General features: G+C 32.5%; 2 protein-coding genes across 2 annotated transcripts in view; one reads left to right on the top strand and one right to left on the bottom strand.

Annotated features, from left to right (window-relative positions):
- nudC (nuclear distribution C, dynein complex regulator) overlaps positions 1–25787 on the bottom strand; it is a 173621-nt gene that overhangs the window by 130694 nt on the left and 17140 nt on the right. The gene's annotated exons all lie outside the window — the stretch shown is intronic.
- LOC147068173 (uncharacterized) overlaps positions 1–25787 on the top strand; it is a 55887-nt gene that overhangs the window by 17017 nt on the left and 13083 nt on the right. The window lies entirely within an intron of this gene.

The following is a 25787-nucleotide window of genomic DNA, read 5'->3' as shown; positions in this document are numbered from 1 at the left end:
AAACCATATTTTTACTCAAAATAAGTCTAGACTGATATGTATGACACAGTGGCGAAGACTCAATACTAAGCGATTATTAAACGTCCATCTTGACTATTTAATAACTACATTACATATTATATCACCATGTTCGATCCTGAAAGGGCATTCACAGAGTGGAGGTTGTATTAACAGATTTTTGATTTTGCGCAAAATGGGTGTTGGTTATTTACTCAACCTACTACGTCCATTCTCTGGCTCTACACACACACATTGAAAAATAACATTGTATTTTTCAGACGCGAGATTCGAACCTTTCGAACCAGTCCGTGCATTTATTTATTACTAACGATATTACAACGTGAGAAACTAGTGCTATCTTTAAATAGTATCAATACTTGTATAAACATAATATGTAGCTTATTAGCACTATGCGAAAATAATTTCCCATACACGAGTAATATTTTAAATAAACTGATCATTTTTATTCCGTTTATTCTAAGTTTGTGAGCTCCGAATATAGGTATTAGAATGAATTGCCACGCTTTAACACTGTAAATAATATATTAAAACATATTGGCCATTGCTTATGGGTGGATTGTTTGTCATTTAACTTTTTAATTATCGTTTACCTCCGCCCAACAGGCAGTGTTCTTAATGTAATGCAACCATATTCGCAGTCATTATCTACCATAACACTAAAAGAAGAAAAAACCTTATCGTAAAAACAGTACCTATTAGCATTTTATCAATCACCTACCAAATATGATTTTTCACTATAAAATCAGTAAAGAAATATATATTTAATTATAAAATACGACGTTGGTATATATGAATGAGTTAGACGATTTTTCAATTTGTCAGTATAGTAGGTGTATTTCAAATAAGTTGCAGCATTTGTGGGAAAAATATTATATTAATTATCTACATTGCGGTAGACATTTTTCAAAACGCATAATTTCAATTTTCAATACGAGCTGCTTACCAAACCTATGAATGTCTCGAAATGATTAAGCTAAACATTCACACTGTTGGACATTGTTACAAAAATAAAAATATCTATGCGTGTGATCAACTCGACTAACAGAACAATATCTTGGTGGAAGAATTTCGTCAAAGTAGTCTTGGAAAATATCCATGTTGATTTCCCAATGCCGAGCCTACTTGATCACCACTTCATTCACGGTGGACAGCATTGTGTTGCCATTGAATAAATCATGCAATCGGAAATAAATATCGTAATGTCGTGGAAAGTGGTCCATATTATTTTATTCGAGATTATAATATTATGCAAACAAAAGACACGTGTGGGTTAGTACCATAGAGAAAGATAAATGAATCTAAAAAGACGTACAGATTGTTGAATTTTAACATAATTTAAACTTCAGTAACAATTATCATGGATACCATACTTTCACATAAATAACCCTTTTAGATTAATATCTGACACTTAAAATTGTATGGATACCTAATTAACCTTAGTAGGTGGGTGGTTGAAAATAGTTATTATGGCCAGGATTACATACCTACACAATAAATTAGAAATAAAACAAAACAATTAAAATAATACAAGTAATCTATTATTACTTGTGAGTTAAGTTGAAACTTTTGCTATCTTCAAGTTGTATGGTAATTTTTCCCGCAAAAGTTTAAAAAAAAAATAAGAACGGGGACTTCATAAGGTTTATATGCTAACATTTTAAAAGATAATAAATAAACAACATAGAGTCTGAAAATGTCGACAACGAAAACCGTAACTAATTAAAATTAGATTTTACAATAATATCTATTATATTGAATTCAACAAGTGTTTTTTTTAATCAATAACTAACTCGGTTGTAACAGCACTATTAAGACGGTACTTCAGTGAAACGGCAAATAATTTTCAACTATAGGTGCAACGAAATTTTGGACTCGCTGGCAATCGGAGAGCGAACGTCGAGCTGTGAACACGTCAATTTGTTTCGTGATGGCGACGGGGGTATTAATTCTTAAATCGTGTAAAGATGACTAAAAACGTTACCCATTTACTTGAGAAAGAAAACATGTCAATGAATATATTATTAGTGTTACTAATATAACAATAAACAGAACATTAAATGGACGCATGTTGGATTTATATGACAAATTATATTTCGTTCGGCACACGTCATTTGCACAATCCGCGCATCGCCTAGCCACGATCTTTTTAGACCATGCCTCAACTGAGGTATAGCCTTAATACTTCATCTTGATAATGGTCATACAATCGAAATAATCACTAAATTTGTTGAAATTAATATTATTAATATCATAAACTATTGTAAAAAATCTTAACCTTTGTGAGCCAAACTAAGAAATGCATGAATTGCCGCAAATGTTATACCTGCACTATCATATATTGAGAAATACGTTTAGTAGGAATCTATCTTAATTACACTATAGTAGATTCTTTGTAACTGGGTATACACATGAAATAAAGTGTTATGTTTATAAAACTAATTATAGTACCGTACGAAACCGCACATGTAAATGGTTGTGATTTCTCATCAGGCGTTTTATTTTCTATTGTAATTCCCGTGGCAACCGAGAAAACAAAGGCTTAAAGGGCAACAATTTACTACAGAATTTACATAATGTAATCTGAGAATCGTGCGATTATTTATATTGCGTAATCACATAACCAAACCTTCACACTTATATCACCCTTTTGACCAAAGAATAATGCAGATTTATCCAACAACATATTACAATCAGTGCATTATAGATGGCCAAAATAAATATACGTTGATGTAAGTTTTTTTCTTATAAGTAGGTATCATAGTTAAGTAAATCGTATTAATATAAATAATACTCAGAATGAGGAATGTATAAAATAAATGCCCGACACTATCAATCAAACTCCACATTTGGATTAATATCAGCATCAAGCACCCATTGGTAATCTAAATGCCAAGAACGCTATCATTTCTACGAATATAGGTCTACCTACACAAAGGTTTCCAGCATACTACTATACCAGGTGCTCACTAAAAAATGAGTAGGGATCTGATATATCTAAGAATAAAAGAATTAAAGTGATTTATTGCACTTATTAGATCAATCACAAATCTATCAGGATTAGAGACTAACTTAGGTTATGTTTTCAAAAAAGTTTAACTATAACTGTATTTACCTAACCCATAAATATATTTCGTAGGGAGGTTTCCATTTAAGGTAGGTATAATATTATTAATAAAAAAATCCACAAATTTACAATTATTTTGATTGTAACACCATCACCAAGATAATAGAATGTATCGTCTTGATAATGCTATTATAACCGAAATAACTATAGAGTAACAAAGTGTGTGTGGAACGTAATATTATAAATATTATACTACTGAGAATTGACTAGTATTTTGTTGCGTAAAAAATTACTAGCTGCATAATCAATTTTACAATTTTGTGGACCTTTGGCAAAAGCGGGTATGTCAATTCTTTGATATATCAGGCACCTACTACTTCTGAGGAATATAATGTATTGATCAACTTTAATAAAAAAAAAACGCGCATGAAATATCATTTTTTGCATTACTTACAAAGAGCCAGAATATTTGGAGCTGCCTACATTGTTGCAGTTGAGTGCAATAAAAAGCTGATAAACATCTACATATTATTATCTCGGTCTAAGATTTAAACATCCAGTCCTTTAATGTTTACCCGTTTTCATTATTACATCCAAAAGGGTAGGACTGCGCTATTTAAAATGATACTATAAAAATCGCGAAGGCAAACAATTATTTACATACACAATCGATAAATAACAAAGATACATATTTCTATGAACTGTACTTTAATTTAACACCTAAATAAATCCAAAAAAATAGCAATGCGTTAATTATGCATGAACTACTTTCGGCATTGTGTGACAAAGTTCAATACACATAATGGCTAGAATGGATATCGATTAGTTAACAAAATATACGATAGTAGGTAAGTCGGCGCAATGAGAAGGCTTCACGCCTCATACGGTTCGCGGTGGAAACCGGGTCACGGCGCGACGCTCGACAAAGAGACCCAACCGCCGTCGCCGTCGGTCGACTGCGACGTATGGTGGCCTCCAACTGCACGGGAAGGTGATGATAAGCAAACAATCCGCATCGGGGCTACTTAAGTGACAGGTGCCATTTCGAATGTATTACCTGTCACGACAAAAAATAGGTAAATTTATTTTTCCGTAAACATTTGAATCAGAACCCGTTTAAGTTCAGATATTTTTTACTGAAATTATTGTAATGCACGCCTACACGGAGACACAAATTTGATATAAATGTATACCTACTACAATTTTAACAAACATGTCAGATATAACATTACAGGAAATATAAGTTATAATATATTAATTGAGATTTGTGAAATAAGCGTAGACAATATTAATTGGGAAGATAGGTTACGTCCGAGAACGTAAAAACATCAAACCCTATGTCCGATCTGGCATCTCTGGTCTTAATTAAACTGTAATCATTATCTTTTTTACTCTAAACAACATTCGCTATCCCCAATATTTATCGACATGTGCATATCTTAGACTTGACTCCCATTCGCATTCATACAACACCACCTACTAACAGTATATTTTACAATATCTGAAATGTCAAATAAGTTAAAATAATACAGGAGACAGCCAAAAACAAATATAAGTTTAATTTCATTGTGCCTACATATTCAGATATCGTAAAATCTATATAATATCAAATAGCTGGTTGCTTATTGTGCAGACTCATTAATTTGGGGATTCCGACGATAGGTTACCTATTTTTAAAAAAAGTCTCACGTGAGACGGAGATGATTGTTATCTTGAAACATTTACAGAAGCACTTAATCAATTGTGTTAAGAGATGTTGCATCACTCGAAATGCAGAAGTTATGATCAATCGATAACAATGAACAATGAAACGGTCGTGGATAAATCACAAGCTCGCAAGCCGACAATGGCAGCAATCAAACGCGACGTGACGATTAAAATTAATCGCCGAGATATTGCATAGAATTGATGTCGTCATTTGACCAACTTACTCTCAACCAGTGATCATATTTTTTTCCACAAATGTGTCAATTACCCGCGACCTCGGATTTAAGCCGGCAAACATAAAAATGCGAGTATTTTTGGTTTCATCATGAATGCCAGTGTTGGACATTGAGGATCTGTAATCCATCTACCGTTGTTTCCTGTCGTCAGCAAAAAGTCGCACAGTATCTTAACATGTCGTTATGCAATCATACATTCATTGTTTTATAAACAATCGTTCGAGCCGGAGTATAAATCTATGAAATTATACTTTTTAGCACTGAACGGTAAAAGATTAAATGGTAACTGATTTCAAACAATTAATAGGTACACCATAATTAATGACCTCACATACACACTTTGTAAATATGTCTTTAATATCAAAATAGCATTATAATAACACAAAACATTACTCCACAAAATACGGAATAGGTAATAATATTATATAGACAACTGACATATTATTTATAAATACCTACAACTTTTACAATATATGCAATTGGCTGTTTAATCAAACATAGTCATGACCTTCCGTACAGTAAATATTATTTAACAAAGACCATATTATTGTTATTTGCATAAAACATTCTAAAAAATAAAATTAGGTAATATTGCTGAAGAACCAGCAAAGTGAGTAAGCATTTACATTTATTCTCATAAATTATATTATTTCATGCGGATAAACAACAATATATTCACACTGATAATATGTAAATGCTTTATCATTGCTGGTATGGTGTGTGAATCTACTTAACTTAAAACTATGTAGATCATTGTAGATTGTTAATACTTCACATGCCTCTTTACCGGGATTCATAAGTAGGTATTATAAATGTTTACGTTTCCGGATATTAATATTTATTCATATCTATACATGGCAATTGGCACCTTCCTGGTAATTAAAATACACCAAGTTTACATCGCTTTAAGCTTCTATTACTTGAAAGACTTACCTATTGGTAAAATAAAATTTTCATTTTGACTAAAAATAACAGATATGCCGTTAATTATGAATATAAGATATGTTCTAGAAATACATCTAGACTACGGAATTACCTACATATTACTATTTTGAACATAAACTTGTGCATCGTAGACGGTTATTTTGACGTAGCAGTCTGATATGCCTGATGTGAGATATTAGACTTCAACGCATGGTGATTACAGAAACCCGTATTTCAACAGTCTGGTTCGATAATCCAAAACCAATCAATGGTACTTCAACGCATGGTGATTACAGAAGCCCGTATTTCAAAAGTCTGGTTCGATAATCCAAAACCAATCAATGGTACCTATGGCGAATGTCTATATATTATTAAGACACTTTACATATGAGTCGAGTCTTCTAACGTAACATCGTCATGAATAAAACTAACATTTATAAGGGAATTTTGGTTGGAACTGGAAGAAGATCATGTAAAATGGACCTGAAAAAACTGAATACTGTTTTAAAAAATTACACTTTTTTTTATTTTAACAAATCTACAATACAACTAATAAATACATCAAGAATGATTCTTAACTTCTATAATACCAAGATTATTTAATATTATGTCAGGTTTTTAACTGAAACTGAGGTTTTTTTGTTCATTCTACGTTATTTATATGGACAGCTGTTTCGGGCTATAAGCCCATCCTCGAATAACTATTATAGTTGACCGTTTCGAAGATGACTTTGTAGTTCGAAACAGCTGTTAACAAAAAAATTATTCAAACATGCAAAACCATTGTAATTTACTAATTAAATTACTTATTAGTATTCAAAATTTTACGTAGAACAAATAAAAATATATCTTCATGTATCTATGAGTAGGGACTTTTCTCAAGTACCTATCCATTAAAATTTCCAGGTGCCGACGTATATGTGGGTACCTACACACTAGGCCCTACTCGTTTTTCAACAAGTCAATGTTCACGAATAAGTCAAAAGAATTGAGGGCTTTACAAAATATTACAACAAAAGAAGCCATTACATCAACCAATTCGTTTGTGCTATGTGGTTTACCACTTTAAGAATTTTTGACTATGCATAATAAGTATACATACCAACATGTTGTACGTTATGCAAACTGCTCTGAACATTGATTACTTTTCAGAGATAAATATTTAGCTAGCACATAACAATTTTACACATCAAAATTAATCAAATATTTTTGCTGAATTATATTGAATAGACAACTTGAATATTCTATAAAATATTTACATAATATCAGCAAAATGCAATAGGGCCTAAGGAAGATTTTGTTTAATATTATTTATAACTTAACTACACAATTAGATGAAAGTCATTTTTTCAAAAGCATTTTGATGGGAAACGTTTGGATATTTTCTTCTTTAACAGACTTTAGTAGTAGATATACCCGCATCTAATTCAAATTATTTGGCCGACACAATGTTGAAAGATTGCATATAATTTAACCAAACGTGACGCACAATAAAAGTGGTAGGCACTCAAGGGCTGAAGATTAAGTCACGACATACAAATGGCATTAGATTAACAACAAAATTATTAGTTACATTAGATATACCCCATAATTGTTTTAAATTCTATGATAATCTAAACTCAGCGCGTAGTATTTTGTGATGGAAAATAATCTATGCAATACAATATTCTATAAAGATATGGTATTTTTGCAGCAGTAGCAAGTTTTTAACGCAGATACGTGAGAAATAATGAGACAGTTTCATTTTAGCTTATCGCAGAACAGGTGGCACATAATTATTGCAATGAAAAAGGCTTCGTGTTCATAATTTGTTTTACAGCCGCGCATCGCAAGTTTACTCTACGTAACTTGTGTACAATGTTAGTTATTCTCCTATGAGCGTAACTAAATGACTTTTCGTCCGCATCGCATCCGATTACAAAAGAAACAAAGAGGATTGCAAAAAACCTGACGCGCGACACACGAGCGTCGATAAATCGTCGTTTGTCTTTTGCGGATCTTCGCGCAAAAGCCGTGCTCTCTATACGTCCTTATTATTGATAACCCGGATTTGGATTCGCATGAGATAACACAACTGGAACGATACAATGTCAACTGGTTATAAATCATTTAAACCGCGCTATGTATTTCGCTGTCATGTCTCCCACGTCTCGTTACCTTACTGCGCTGAAGATGGAAATCACAAGAAGCCGTTAAGGAAATATGCATTTAAACATTAGCTTTGTGTAAGTTTAAAAGTTAGATCGCAATCCCTTGGGCAGAGCTTATTGGGTTAATAAGATCATACATATCTCAAAATGTGATGTAGAAACGGAAAAACTACGAAATATAATAAAATAATCCTTACCGCTAACCTAACTACTTATTATTTTGCGATAAAATTACGACACAAAATCTTTTACTCTCCTGCTTAAATTACGTCACATTTTTCTCACGGAATATTTTTTATGAGAAAAAATGAGATTATGTTTTGTTAACTTTTTCACGTCGTATTTATTATCTACAACCCAACCCCCTCCCTTAACCGCTTTTGTCACATATAATATCATATTCCCCCCCCCCCCCCACATATGGCATGACGTAATCTTTGGACAACTCTTAATTAATAATCAAACACATTTGAGTATTCGACTAATTGACTCGATAAAATCATAGTAAGTTATAAAGTATAAGCAATTAATAAAAAGGCTGAAATATAAAGATTTAATCAACGTTAACTGTGTACCTACTCGTATTTACTGATGATAAATTAATATGACATTGCAGTAAATGGAAATTAACTTTGGATTACCCGGTTGCTAATTTAATCAATATTTTCAACTGCATGACAGTAAAGTTGTATGTCAAAGACACTCTTATTCGCATTTGAAACTGTGTCCCTTTAATCAAAGAGATGAGCACCTGTCATTATAAATCGGCGGTCGTGCCCGAGGTGTACGAAGCGGTGACAGCGACAAGTCTTTCCGAACACATCCAGCGACCTTTGTTTATGATGCTTTGAGGTAATCGTAATGCTGCAGGTCCGGGAACTACTCACGACTGTCGCGAGCTGCTAATGTGACAGAATGCACCGAACGATATGATTCATATTCCGACGCCAAGGCGGTGATGCACCTCGCGAAAATTTACGAGTGTGCATATTATAATAATATTATATATAGAATGCCCACGAACTCATATGCTATTTTTTATCGATGTAAAGATAACATAACAGATTTGCTCCCATTACATAAATTAAATATTTTATTGCATCATAAGTGTTTGTAACATTTTTTTCGTTTGCGTTTAATTTGCTCGATATCATTCGTAACAGTAACTGCGAATCGATTATGAGAATACAGCGAATTGCACAATATAGGTAAACCTACTTTATAACTAAATTGCTTTTGAGTAGACACCTACATACCGTAGTAAACAAATCAATTTTAAGCGTTAATTTAATAGAACATTTTTTCCAAATATCGAAGAATACCTAATCACATAACACGTATTTAAGTAAAAACTGGTAAATATAACAATATTGCCATTTATTCAAAACATGCAATATTACGTCAGGAGAAATTAAATACGTAATATTTTATTCAATCAGTTAAATGAAAAATCGGTCGATGCCTTTAACAATGGAGTAGGTACCTACATAAGTCATGCATTTAAGAGTGCATTGTTAGTGCAGAAAGTCCACCGTTATGGCACGGCAATAGTCATCCGAAGGCAGGGCATGGCATGCTTTGCCATAATCTTACGTGATCTTAACAAAGCTTGTATTCAACTCAACAATATGTACCTACCTGCGGGAAATTTGCATCAACGAGTTGGTTTGATTTGCTAATTATTACATAAGTATTAAATACACGTGGCGAAATATAAAATATAAATTATTTTATTGGTAATTTAATAAATCGCTTCCGTTAATTTTAGCTGTTTACAAATATTGCTTTAACGTATTTTTCGCAATTAGTTGATTTATTATTAATGTCATACATAAATTCTCGGTTCAGAGCTCCAAAATATAACTAATACGTTACAAACAATCATTAGGAAAAATAAAGCACTGGAAATATGTGATGTAATCAAAAATAAATAGCCCGAAAAATATTAATTATTTTTAGTTGCATCGCCGTAATTATAAATCGGTTACCTAATAGTTATTAAAACAGCACTGTCCGGTAAATTAGTTAGGTACTTCCATTAATGAAGCAAGTAAAACTTGAGTAATTCAAATAAGATTTATAAATAAACAATAATAAGCCATTTTTGATACAGTGATCATAACAATTATTGTATGGCAAGGTCGAACAAATCACGCACGGAATATGTATGTTTGTAAGTACCTATATATGTAGTAGTCGTAGCATGGGAAACACTCAAAAGATGATTGTGCGTCAATTAACTTCGATTTTGATGCATTATTTAACGGCAAAGCAACACGAAATCCCCCGAAGGACAGATCGCAGGTACCCATTTGTTTGATGACGCAAACAACTGGATCCGGAATCAAAATAAACGACCGCATTCTAAGCAAATGACCGTTCGATACAACTATTAATAGATATAGGTAGGTACAAATAAATCTTTTGATTTGAAATTAATAATCAAAATATTACTCGGTGTAGGTACTATGTGTTTTTGGTACTTGGGCACACATTTTACTTCTGTTGCATCGCGATTCACGACGATCAATAACATATTTGACAATATAATAGTGAACGTAATAATAGGTAATGACTCCTTATCAATTAGGCTACATGCTTTTCATATCAAGACATTCAAATTATTTAATGAGATGAAGAAATTAAAATTTTAATAACACACTACACGAATATTATGTAATATCAGATATGTACTTAAACCTATGTTCCTAGGTGTCAATTAAATGGTATTTAGATATTAGAGTTCGATCTCACAATTATTCTACGATTGAAGGGCTTGGGATAAAATAGTGTCAACCCTCAGAGTAATGATAGTGTCAACCCTTATATTCTTAGTTTCGAGAAAAATCAAGTGTAATTATTTTATAAGATATAAGATACCTAATTATCGAAATATTTTTCGATAACCATAGTTTTTTTTTAATGCTTAAAACTAAAATTAATTTTAACACCATATTATCTCCTGGTCTTTTAATTTATAATTAAGTACAATATAAAGATATAATGGAATGTTTAAGCGGTCGCATAATAGGTAGTATGTATTTAATTTACATTCCTGATTTTGGAAATGTAAGTACATTATGGTACTACTGGTAAAAAATAAACTAAAACTGAATAAATCAATCAAAAATTAAATATTGCTTTAATTTAAACGAATGAAATAAATAATTACACATTTATTTTACTATGTATACAGCATTGGCGCTGATAAAAACTATCACCACCACGTGAAGATCTCTTACGGTACAAAAGGCATCCATCAAACGGTCACGTACCGCTAAGCCTGTTTCATGCAATATGTATTACAACGAATAAACATATAATTCGAAAAAGAAGTCGTAATCGCTTCCAATAACCAACGTAATATTTCGGAGACTCGCACGCCGGTAATTTCCTTACAACAATTGCAGTGGCGCAGGGAAGCATTCGATATCAATTATTTTTAGCTGCTAATATGACAATCAAATTAGTGAAAGTGTACATTAAATGTGTACGTGACATTATTCACGTATCGCCTGATTTGCAAATAATAGTACAATCTTATTCAAGGTTAGTATGTATGAATATTTAATATTATACTTTTTCTTTGTAGATTACAATTTATTCGAATAAGAATACATAAGATTGAATTAGTCCATAAGCCAAGAGAACTATGAAAACGTGCACGTACGTACTTCGGACATAATATAATCCGCAATGAGAAATACCATGTATCCCAACTCATAATACGGGAAAATGTAGAGGGCGACAGAGGCGTGGGTATAGAGAATTTGTATTTGGTACGCATCCCCGAAAGTGGCTCAGTGTTTAATGTATTGATGCTTTGATACGACTGGCCCAGAAAGGTAAATGTACTGGAATTTGGTCGCCAATCTTCAGTAGAAAACAGCAGGCACCAATAGAAGCAGAAAAAAATATTATATAATTATAGGTAATATACAAATAATAATAAATATATTTGATAATAGGTAGGTATACCAATCTCTCGACTTAAGCGGTAAATACGTTCCGCGAAAAACCGCGTAAAAAGACACGAAAATCAGACAAAATCTAGGGAAAGATTCCAGAATACATAAAATTCATAATAGTTGTTCCAAAAAACCACGTAAAAACTATAAATACGCAATATTTACGGCCACGAAAGTTATAATTACCACTAGACATATGTTGGTTCCATTTTTAGATGCACACTTACTGGGATTACCTTTGTAAAAAATCTTCGACTACTTACATATCTATTTTTTAAATTTTATTTTCAGTCACATCTGTTTGAATATTGCAAAGATCACGTTGAAACTTTTTTTGGGACTAATATTTTATATTATATAGTTTTTTTCTAACTGTCAACTAACACAGAACGCACATTTTAGTATTAGTATCTATGCCCGAAGTAGGTGTACACGGCACTGCGCGACGAGACGCATAAGTTCGTCCGTCACTTCCGGCGCAGTTACAAAACCGATGCATTCCGGCGGGTTCACAAAACTCAAGGTCAGCGGCCGCCACTTGCGTAACGGCGGCCGTGCACCGGTCATCTCAAAATAATTTCACTCGCAAAGAAATCAAAGCGAGCTTTACCTCGAACAGTTATGGCGTCGTGGCAACGAACTTTTTCGTCCGCCCGAACGGGAGATTGGGTTCTCGCACGGGCTCCATACATTTTTATCAGCGGCCGTATATCTTCTTCCAATTAATTATTCGTCTGCGCCTGCAATCGACAACACTAAACTTGAGAGCGGAGCGGACACGTGTTTGAAAATATGCAATAATGCAATTACACACCTTTTTTGGAAAATCTTTAGAGAATTGAGTTACTCCAGACTTGATAATTGGAACGCAATAACTTTTAAATAAATTTAGGATTATCATTTTACAAAATTAAATACCATTGTAAGAAAATCACCAGCATTCATTCATTCATAATCAATCCATTACCAAATTAACACATGCGAAACCTTCTTCTAGTTCCGCTGCTTTTAGCTGTCAAATAAACAGTTCAGTGTTATTTTACCAAAAAAGAAAAAAAACATTCCAATAATTACCAGGTTTTAATGAAAGACGGTAATATACTTTCATCGATCAATGTTTATTTTACTGCAAACGATATCATATTATAATGTGTAGAGATATTGTACATAGCTTGGTGCGCGGCACATACAACGATGAATTGGCATCAAATTGTGACATTAAAAAACAATATTTTTTCAGTTGAATACAACTTTAAGCAGGGTATTTACACGCAATACATATTTAGTTATAATATTGAACATTAAAAAGGAAGAAAATTTCACATGAAATTTAAATTATTTAATGCAATCCGCTTCATTTAGAAAATTAATTAATTACCCCTGTGGTACATACGCTATATATTGTTGCAATAAAGATAAAGGCATCATGACAGACAGCATTAATGCATTATGATAGTTTCACATTATTTTCACTTTTTCGGTGATCTCAACTCAACCTATTGAACTTTGGTCCTTTGATCCGTAACATGGGTCTCATTCACTAAACTTATACAATGCGAATATCTGAAACATTAACATATTTACAGAAACAATAGCAATATAGGTGACACGGGGCAATGCCTTTCACGTGAACGACCTGTATATATTGATCAAGAGTAGTTGCCACAAAAGTAGGTGTGTATAAACAAATACCTACGGCAGTAAACACATCGGTGCGGTTCTGCGAAAATATGTATGTCAACAATATAATGCGAGTCGAACAATATTTCGAAACTAAAACATAATAATTAGTTTTGATACTGATTCCAAAAAGAAATTATTACACATGAAAAAGTAATAATGCTTGTCGCAATGCAGGAATGAGTACGTCATTGCGTCATCAGTGATAGTTACACTGAGAATGAAACAGGCGGGACCGCCCAAATAATACTCGGTGGTTAAAATGAAAATATCACTTTCATCCACTGTCTTGGTTATTTTGTTTAATTTAATAACTCAATAACATAATATTAAACTTTACAACAATTCAATAGGTCAAACTCTTTAGTTTTTCAAACATTTGAAAATACCGTTTGAGGAAACTTTCATTCAAATAATATATACCTACTTTCGATCTATTTTAATTTACATTGGATATAAAGTTGTTGGACATGACTAAATCATCGAGTATAAACAAAATGTTGAATAGATCAATAGAGCTTTTCATGGCCTAACTGAAGTATGATATTCCACAAAACAGTTTTCAGATAGTATTTAATAAATTGATAAATATTATTAATGTTGTCTGTGTTATCGTTTACGCGAACATCAAACTCGCACATCACGTTGTTTAATTTCGTAGGTATATAATTACTATATAATACACTTGATAAAGTTTACTACCTATGTGAGTGAAACACGTGTCGTATTGAATAATTTGTATATTTATGGTAAAGTCACCGTGTAGTTTTGAACAATCGCACATATACGCACAGAGCGAGGCGAGAGAGTTGCGAAATTCGCTTTCGAAGAAATGAAAGAATAACAAGGCGAGCCCCGCAGGCCACCAGAATAGCGGGCAAGGCTCGCCGGCCGGAGAAATTGACGACGAAATTGTTTTGGTGTTGCGAAAGAGCGTCACCATGGCGACCGCTGTTTGCCCACATACCTAGCGAGCTTTGCTTTGCTTTGCCCACGTAGACGTCCACGTCTGACAGAACCCGTCAATCTCAAAGAAAAGTCATGGCAGATTAGTGTTATATAACATAATTGCTTTGACTTTCAGTAATCCTTGAACGCTTACCACAAAAAAAACTGTCAGACTTTAATCTATATCTTAAATAGCGCAGACTTACAATCATTTACACCAATTCCTTTGTGTTTAAAAAAAAATCAACATAATATAAAATTGACTTAAGCATAATATGGGTTAGTATATATTATATTGTTATGTGTAGCCAAAATATTGATATATATGACTTGCAATATACGCAGGAATGTAAGAATTGAGACTAAAAGCAGCGGAAATCATTAAAATTATAGTATTAATTGAACTGACATTTACACAACAAAGGTAATGTGCTAAGTAATTGGTTTCTAATATGTTATAAATTCATTTCTTGTACACATACCATTTAAATGTCTTACGTATTTGTATATTATCCATTATCATCAAACGACTTAGTAGAAAATGAATTTATTCCATCAAACAATATGATAATAATAAATTAGTTACATATAGGTACATATTATTACAACACACGGAGTCGAGAAAACAAAATTACACACTCAGTGCAAAGAATATAAATAAATAATATATATTATAATAATATCTGAGATGCAATAAGATGCGTCGATCCATTTTTATGTTTGATCATAAACGCAACTCGAAATGTCAGTACTTAGGTACTTACACTTATTTCAATAATACTTAAATACCCACACAGAGAGATACGTGCTCGTTTTTTTTTGATTTACATAACATTTCCTTTTTACGAAATAGGCAAACAATAGTTCTGATGCAATATTTATTTGAGCATCGCCGTGTCAGGGTAAAGGTAGAAAGAGAAAATAAACGCGTCATCCAAAGAAAATATTTTTATACATCAAACACCGACCTCGGTAGATTAATCATATATTTTTTTATTATTAATATTTAGATAGAGTTAATACTTCATTATTATTAGACAATAATAATCGGCATTGAAAGAAGATTACAAATCCAATTAGAAAAATTTATAATTGTTCAATTATTAATACGGTATGTATCCATAAAAAATATCATGTTTAGTGAGGGAATAGTCGTGAGAAAATTTTAAGGTCAAAATAAAGCTAAAATATGCTCACGTCAGTTATGCCAGATTGATTGGTAATACAATAATTACGAGAGCCGCTTATTGTACATAGTTACAGCTAAAAAAATCACATGACATACCTACGCCATCTTAAAAGTGGGGCCACACCGAAAACAAGTCGCGCGACAACTCGTTAAATTTTACGATAAGCATGATAATTATCGTAAAATTTAACGAGTTGTCGCGCGACTTGTTGCCGGTGTGGCCCCACTTTAAGATCCCTGAGAAGTTGTTCACATAGTAATAACTCCCAAGAATTTCATGTCATTAACAATGAAGCCGCCGAATAAATTTGACAGCTACTAGGACCAGCACACTTGATTAATTTTTTAAACATGTTCAACATTTTTTTTAAATACCGTTAAGCATACAATTAGTGTAATACTGTTATCGTAACGTGAAATGTTTGTATGCTAACACAAAACAATCATGAAATCATCATACTTATGTGTAATGATGTACTTGGTACCTAGATATTTTGGATGATAAATATGTGGTCTTAAGGATAAAACATACAATTTTAAAATATGAATAAGAAATAACACAAAAATATTTTTTTCGTCAACTTCAATAAATATTTTTTATAGTTGAAATTTGTTGATATACCTAAACAGCTGTAATACTACATAATATGTTGTAACAACTGAAAATGTCTCTTTGAAGGGGACGAAACCGGTCATGATTATTATTAAATTATGTGGAAGAAGTACAACATATCTTTTTGAATACAATGTGCCTTTCCACCAAGAATTCACAGTTGACATCATAAATAATAGAGAAGTGATTTTCTAGATACATATCAAGACATGAAAGAAATACAACTAATAACTCATCTCCCTGTTCCTTGTAAGAATTCTACGGACACATAGCCTGATAACTGATTGTACTAACCCTGAAACTAAATATGAGACCTGATCAATAAGCCGTATTGGAAGACGAAATAGACGAGATATAATAAGTACGCAATGCTGTGAAATATCACAATAGGTATAGCTACGTTAAGGATAAAAAAAATTGTTGATGATTACCATCTCGATGAGATCTTGGCCTGATAAACGAATCAAAAGTTGCAATGAAAGCACGATAATTTTAGAATCAGAATTTTGATTGGCAGATAGCATTACTATCAGGTTCAACAGCGCATTGTCTGCTTTCGAAATTAGATGCAGGCAAAGATCATTTTTGATGATTGTTAACGCATCATTGGATCGGAACGCCGCCTGCAATCAATGCAATGCGATGAAATCGAGAGCGATGAATTTGCTCCTCTTGCCTCACCGACTTCACGGTCAGTATAGTTTACCTAAAACGAATGAGCGATGACTTTTAACAATATTACATTAAATAAAAAGAAAACTATTACGAAAACGGTACGAAACCCTACTAATAGAATATCTAGCACTATAAGGCATTACATTGGTAAACTGTGAAATTACGTTTAAATAATTCCCCACAGTCTAATCTACACATCTAAAACACTCATATGGTATGTAGAAAAAATACAGTAGCAGTAGTAGTAGATACAGTACTTTTGAAAGATTCGTTCGCCATTTCGCTTACGAAACTAATATTATATTCAAATTATTTCATAGCGGTAAATATTGTGAAAATTGTTTTATAATCCGCAATAAAAAAATAATGGAAATTCTTAGTGGACAGTATTAGCGCATACCTATATATAAAATTATAAAGTTGAAATGTGTTAATTTGTTTATTAAATTGCCGTTAAAATATTTGGCATACCTACTTCTTTCTAAATCGACCATAAGTATTATTTCATTGCCAATATTCAATCGTATACGAATTACTTTTCTAAGAAGAAATTTACATTCTGAAAAACTTAATTTATTCAAACAAATCTTGAAATGTATTTTTTTTTAATATTATATTCTCGGCGAGTATAATATTAAAATTTAATCAACTGTACACCTACTTCAAAATAAGAATAAAATTTTAGATGAGCCCATAACCTATCTTTCAGAGGTATGACTATGTATTGCCATCGTTGTACAAGTGGCAATCAATAAATACCAAATAATGTTGAAAGATATTCTTTTCATTTTTATTGCCATCAAGATCCGAAGTATCGATTTACAAAACTATATGCCTCGACGTAAATGTCGAGATGAGTATCATATTATTATAAGTAGTAGAATTTAATAATTATTTACGGCCATATACATATATTTTATGATCAGGGTTTGTTTGTTTTTCATTTATAATAAACACAGCATTATGACTTAAAATAATGACCCTTAAACGTCACTAAATCTATCAAATATATTATAAAATCACTTAAGTTAGGTACTACCAACCAAATAAAACGCCAAGAAAATAGCGGATAAAAAGTGAAATGAAATATGACTTATAACTATTTTATTACTTTAATAAACGCATTACATTGGCCGTGGTGAGTTGATGTAATTCGTGATGGTGAAAACAATTTTCAGTGTGTCTACAACTACAACGTATGGAGAAATGAGATAATCACTGATGCCATGTGCAAAAAATCGATTAATCTAAGCGGATACTGAGGTCATGATTACTTTCTTATTGCCGTGTCCTTTCAAACGCTGTTATAAATCATGGCAAACTTCGCTATTCTCCATCATGCTTTATAAATAGTCCAGTGAAAGTGGTTTATTTATTAACTGAATAATAAACAACGATTAAAAATTAACAATTACAAACAAACCAAATGACTATATTTTCTTCTATATGAAAGTACATTAAATCTGCATACTTAAAAGACCGCAGGCTAATACAAATTGAAAGATGAATGCAGCAGTGTTTAAATAATATAACCACAAAGAAAAGGTTCTAGAATATGTAATAATGAAATAATAAATATTTTTCATAAACGGTAGGTACTAATTTTACGACGCTGCAAATCGACCGTAAATTTAAATTAATGATTTTATTACTATTTACATGAAGGAAAATTATTGACGTGCAATGCAGGCACTTGTGAAAAACAAGACATTTATGAAACGTTATACACAATAAGTTTTGTCGAATGTTTTGGTTTAATATATTGAAACATATAGGTATATATGTAATCTTAGAAATAAAAATACCTAAATTAAACCTAATAAAAACGACTGTGAACTCAATATTCCAGACTTAGGTAATTGGATTTTTTACGCTGATCTGATTGTTAGATTAGTAGATCGGCATGGGGGTGTATGCAATTTGTTACTGTGCAACAAGGTATTGAAGAATTAAAGTTTCTTGGCCGTTTTGTAAAACTCCTCATGAGGATTGCAGTATCGTTGAAAATTAAATTAAATTATAATTATCAGCAAAACAAAGGCTGATTTTAAAATGCGATTAAGAATGATATTGCACAAAACCGGAATAGTTAACTCCTTTGTCAAACATTACAAAACGACAGCGTTTGAACAGAGCCTCCGACTATGAGGTGAAGGCCCTATGTGCTCAGTCTCACGTCGACCACTTTACAACATAATAATAGTAATAGTACCGATGTGGTGTAAACCATGAAAGCTGTGATGTAAACCTCATTATGCATTTGGTTCAAAGTTAACCTTAACATTGTAAAGATATTATAGATGATTGGTGATATGCTGACAGCTTGTCAAATTATGATATTATTATATTTTGTTTGGTACCTCGGCCCAAAAATGTATGCGGCTGGCTTTGTAGGCAAACAGTCAACACACATTTAAGTTATTCGGAACATTATACAGTATCATCGACATAATAGTTTTTTTATTATTATTAAACACGATGATTATCGATTTGCCTTTCATGAACTGTAACGACTTTTAAATTTACTTATTTGAATTTCAAGACTATTAAATTAGAATAAAAACTGAGAATAAATCGGCTATATGAATAAAAACAAATTAAAGAAAGTATAATAATCGGTCACGAAATGGAAACTTATGAATCAAAGCAATAAACAGAGCATTGTCTTTTCAAGAGCAAAGGTAATAAGTAATGAGTAATGAGAGATAATGCCAAAGCATTTCAATAATAAATACTAAGCGATGTTGTTTGTTGCCAATCAAATATCGATAACAATCACTAAAAGAAAGGAGTGAAAGAAAAGAAAACACGCTGACGTACTCATACACGATTCTACGCGGTTCATTTAAACCGGCCAACTTAACATTGCATAAATTAATAACTTGTCGATGGTTCTAGAAAAAGCGGTCAATGACGATCAGTCGCAGTGGAGATGCAATACTCAGGATGACCAAACGACAACGATATAATTAAACTGTAATGGTCTGAGACACAAAATATCGACCCTTAATCGGCAGAACAACGTAAGCGACACTTTTTGGTAAATTGCGTTTTAAACTGAGAACTGTTCAATATCACCTAGCGCGTAAGTGACAAAAATATTAGAGCCCGATCTCATTCGCATGACATTTTTTTAGGGTCTGTGCCTTTTAGCGTTTTAACTTGTATCGCATTATAAAGTAGAGCAAAACAACGTAACCGACGTTATTTGATAGTGTAAGCTACGGTACGGTTTATTCAGTGGTCCGTCTGGTAGTGAGTTGTGCGAAAACCGATTTGGGAGCAAAGCTCGCGCCGTCCAGTAAAACTGGCTGAGATAAAATAAACCTGGTAATAGAGTTTATTAAACAATAATTACCAGCCGTTCCATCTCACTACTGTCGGAATAATCTACGAAGAATAGTATCTTCCTGTAGATTTTTGAAATGTTGAAAATGTATATAAAATTTATACTGCAAATTTGGATTCTTTGAATGAATCCACTAATGTCGTGATTCGGAATGTTTTCAGAAACGTATTAATAGACAGTAAGTTCAACTTGGGTTTTCATCTACCAAAAAAGATAATAGTGTTCTTTTTGCGAGAATAAAACAAATATGTCTGGTGACGAGAGACTTCGGCTAATTGAAACGGATACTTAGAAATGTCCCCTTACCGTAAAGGATAAATGCAAGGAGATGTTCTTTAATGATCTGGCCAAAAGTAAAAATCACAATGACGTTTTGTGCGCAAGTTTTGACCTCGAGAAGGTGCTAAACACTCCCTAGTCGATACGCTAGTAGTAAATGATAGTAATAGATAGTAAATACGCATACTATAATGAAAGTATCTATGAAAGTGGAACAAATAATGGATACTGCTTTTTATGGGGTGAAACTGATGGTAAACGTGGCAGTAATGAGATCTCCGCAACAATGCACAAATCATTGGATAGGACTGACAAAGCGGGAAATTTCCAAGGATTTATTTTACTGTGATGGGTCAGAATAAGAACCGGGCAACACGGGCTATGCTATCTTATTTTATGAAAAATTCTCATTGAATTGATAGAAATACATTTTCTATTACCAGTGGGTCTATTCTGTATTTATCGACCGCTAAAGTGATAAATATTATCAAACTTAGAGTAGGTTTGTATCATAGAATTAGCACTTATTGTAATAATTACAATACGTTGATTGTAATTGTTGCAATAAGCCCTACATTTTAACAGCACCTCTCTTACTGCTGTTAAAATACAGCACTTATTGCAACAATTACAATACGTTGGTTGTAATTGTTGCAATAAGTACTAATACTTTTATACAAACCTACCCTAAGTTTGATAATATCTATCACTTTAGCGGTCGATAAGTATAGAATAGACCCACTGGTAGTACTACGATGCCGGTCGATTCCATTCATGCGAGAATTGAGTCATTTTTATAATCAGGGTAGAATGACCCACCATCATTTCCAACGCTAGGTCATCATGTCATATGCAGAATTCCGTGACTGAAAATCTCTCGCTGCTACTTGCATTCCTTCAAAGTTAAAAATGAAATTTGGTGAATTACAAAAGGCATAATTTAAAAAAACTTACCAAATATTGTACCTACTCTGGTGACAGTAGGACTAAACTGTTAGACCTAGAAAATGTCATCAGATCCCGATCAAATGCTGTGATGCTTTAAAACGCAGCCACCCTTGCTGTATAGTGCTAAATCACCAATATCGGAGATCGAGTATAACGATCTTAAAAGTATCCCTCAGAGATGACGGATGAGTTTATGAAACTGCCACATGGATTATCAGTGGAAAATACTTTACCGGAATCCGATCAGGAAGATGTGAATGAGGATAATACAGCGATTACTGCTTAAAAAATGTGGGACAATATTTTTTTTGTAAAACTGAATAGTAGATTACAATTTTATTTTATCATAATTAGTAGGTCCCCGTATTTAATTATGTACGAGTAGATACGTACCTATTTCATTTTGAAAAATAACAATACCTAATAATATTAATAATATAAGCGAAACCTTAAAAATACCAATCATTTATTTTTATTTTACCTATGTGGTTAAGTATCTACAAGCAAAAATATTAATTTAAAAAGTCAAAGTATATTTAATTTATTTAACATGATAATTAGCATGAAATTTATAAATAAAAACAACTACGCCAAATAGCGTAAGCGACATTCCTGGAAAAAATATCGCGTCATAGACATAAGCAAAACAGCGTTACCGCCACTATCTCGAAAACTAAAAGCACTAATGCAATTGTTTTATAATTTCCGTATATGCAGTAACCAATTATTATTAACCACATTAACAGAATTCATTTTTAGAACTAATTACGGAAATAATTAAGAAAAAACCTTCTCCTCTAAAATTTATGAATTGTCGCTTACGTTGTTCTGCCGATTAAGGGTCGATATTTCAACGAAGCCGTTGATTGATCACAGAATCATATAAAATAAATGAAGAAATGCGATTACGACACTTCACGCACTGCTAGTTTTTTTTTATTATCGAAATATTACAAAATTCATACTTGTCACTCTGGAGGATGATTATGAAATCTCTTCAAAATGCGACTAGAAAGCAAAACACGGACAGCTATTTGCATAATAATTACTACAATTGCAGATGATCTGTTGTCTGGTGTAGTTTTTATTATATTAAAAGCTATTAATGAATTACATAAATGAAATGGCAATTTCCTAATTCGTATTAAATAAACAATACTTCAAAAGTAATATGTCGAAAATGGCCTTCGTCGCGCCTACTAGTCATAAAAAATATTTCAATCAATGAAAATAATGTATGTATGCAACATTATTTGTCGGTGCGATTAATGTTTGCGGGCAAATTGGTATTATACCCGTGTTTAAATAATGTTTTAGAAAAACAGTAGATAATATTAAATCTGTGATAATTAATAAATTTAACTAATATTATTAAATAATTAAAATTAATGACAAGTAAATAATTATTAACATGACAAGTAAATAACCAGTTGTTGATATTGTGTTTTATACACTCAAGTAACAATCTGTCACTCAACAATAAATTATTAATATTATAATCAATGGCTGAACACAGTGTAGGTAATAATTTATTTCCATATTTTATTCGACAGGAGTTTAATAGTATTTTAGTACCCGTCTGTATGAATAGTTGAAAATATAATATACTCTTTAGAAAGAGTTTTTGCGCTATTTAGTCGTAAGCATGCCCAATAAAAATAACATGTAGGTACCTGCTACAATAGCATATATAGAGGTAAGCGAACTGAGTCAAAAAATATTATGCACATAAATAACAATTATGAAACAAAAAAAAATGATTAAGTAGGTACCAATGCGAATGCAATATCGAGCATAAGCCGATGTGCCAAAAAACCGTGTCAAAAAATTAAATTTCCTATGTGCATAACGGGGGCAAAGTCACCCGGCATTGGAGGCTACAAAATTGCACTAAAGGCCGACTGGCAAAGAGAATGCAGCTGTGGACATGCACGGTTATGCAATTCGAAATAGTGTGCGCCTACTTTTGACGTGGTCCACGGCGACAGACGTTCTGCTCGCGATACGGATCTAAGTCATTTTATTTTCTAACCATGACAAAAGCTGCAAACGACCTGGTTCTTAATGGAAACCGAAAGTTTTCAAACGCACGTAACTCACTAACCACAATAACTATCAAATGCTGTCATATCACACTCCACAACTAAGTACGTTGCACTCGATAAAGAGCATAATATTACATAAGTAATCAATACCTACGTTCATACTTTATTGTTTTAAAATATCCTTAGGACTTGAATATTACCATAAGCATCTAGGTTAGATTGTGACTTTTTCCTTTTAAATTACATTATTCTAAGTGTGTTTTACGAACACATCTCCTTGTCAGGGATAGTAAAAGGGCGTCAGTCAACCGACCTTACTAAAAATGTCTAAATGCTAAATTTGTAAAATTCAACATGAATATTTTTGATCCAGATACACTCATACACAATAATGTAAACTCGCAAAATAAAATTTGAAATATCTTAGGTAGAATTCGCCGGTGTTGCAGTGTTCTGTGCTAAGAAAGAGATAATTTTATTCAGGACGGTTATTATTAATAAAAATAAAAATTGTGCAAAGCGTTATGACTGTTATGCGCATGCTACCAAAAGCCTACTCAGAGGTCACATTTTTTTCACAATACCTACCTACTATGTGAAATCTCATTCACAAAAAAAATACACTTAACAGTCACGTTCCTGCGGCCCACATTACGAGTTTACACATTATGTAAAAATGCTCTCACAAACAATAAAAAATGTTTTGTAACACAAAACAGAATTGCGCGTTGAAGTTTTTGTAATATTTTGACAAACATGAGAGCTTTCAGCGTACTACACGTCATGTCAGCGAAGCTTTTGCAATACGGCTGACTACTATAAAGCTGACACAAACATGCGATTCTTTATATCAATTGAAACATGCCATCTTCAAAATCGATAGAATTGTTTAATTGTGGACATAAGAAGATAATTTTTCATGTGTATACTTGTTACTGACGACAATCGGTGCCTGATGGAAATCGATTTCACAATATGTATTTGATATTTCAATACACTCTATTGAATACAATAGGTACTAGTGAAACATGTCGATAATTTACTTTATTGCAGTATAAACCATATCGATTAAAAATGCACTCAAAGTAACTAGACACGATTCATTCAGTCGATATTTGAATAAAATATTGTTTAACATTGTGTTTAATCACCCGATTAGAAACAATGATATACATCCGAACCCTTAAATATTCGTTTTGATTCGCATGAGTTATTGGAGGACCGATAGCTCAAGGGGTAAGTCCACTCACCCGAGTGAAAGATGCAAGGTTCATTTGGTACACAACAGTATATTCAGTAGGTATTGAATAAAACATAATTTACGAAATGTAAATCGATGACAATTCAATAATAAAGTGTCATATAGGTATATCCCAATCCAGATACAAACTTTTGCTTAATTACATGATTATTGTTGATACATTCTTGTTACAATTCAAATAATTATGCTAACCAATAAACTATGATCACTTTAATAACTAAATAAATTGTTCACTATAAACCCCGGTAGAGGGTAAAAATCGATATAGCCCAGAGTACAACAAATAGAGCAGATTTCATCATCGAAGTGTCGAGTATACCTCAACATATTTCATGAAGGTATTGGTCAAAACAAAGTGTAACGCAAGTTGTGTGGCAGATAAGGCAAGGCCGCGCGGGGAAAGGTTAACCGGACCGAGCCGCAGATAATATAATTTATAATAACTCAGCTCTTTACTTAGCGTGTTGTGAAAAACGTTTTACATGCATACAGATAACAATGTTGTACTGAAAAAACGCGTGATAACGTGATAGGCCGACCCTTACGCCAATTATTTGAGGACGTTAATACCTGTTAATAATTTTGATACGTCGACATTTTATAATGAAGTTGTTTCCTTAATATTCTTTAACATAAAAAGGATAAGTACTTATAATTACGTATCTACCTATACAGTATACATTACCCGATAATACGTATGATTAACATATCACATATAAACATGCAACGA

Source organism: Rhyacophila brunnea, unplaced genomic scaffold, assembly GCF_057557595.1.
Source record: "Rhyacophila brunnea isolate RB1 unplaced genomic scaffold, BYU_Rbru_1.0 scaffold_3, whole genome shotgun sequence".
Classification (NCBI taxonomy): domain Eukaryota; kingdom Metazoa; phylum Arthropoda; class Insecta; order Trichoptera; family Rhyacophilidae; genus Rhyacophila; species Rhyacophila brunnea.
The sequence above is the reverse complement of the archived record's forward strand: the minus strand, read 5'-3'. Positions and strand labels throughout refer to the sequence as shown.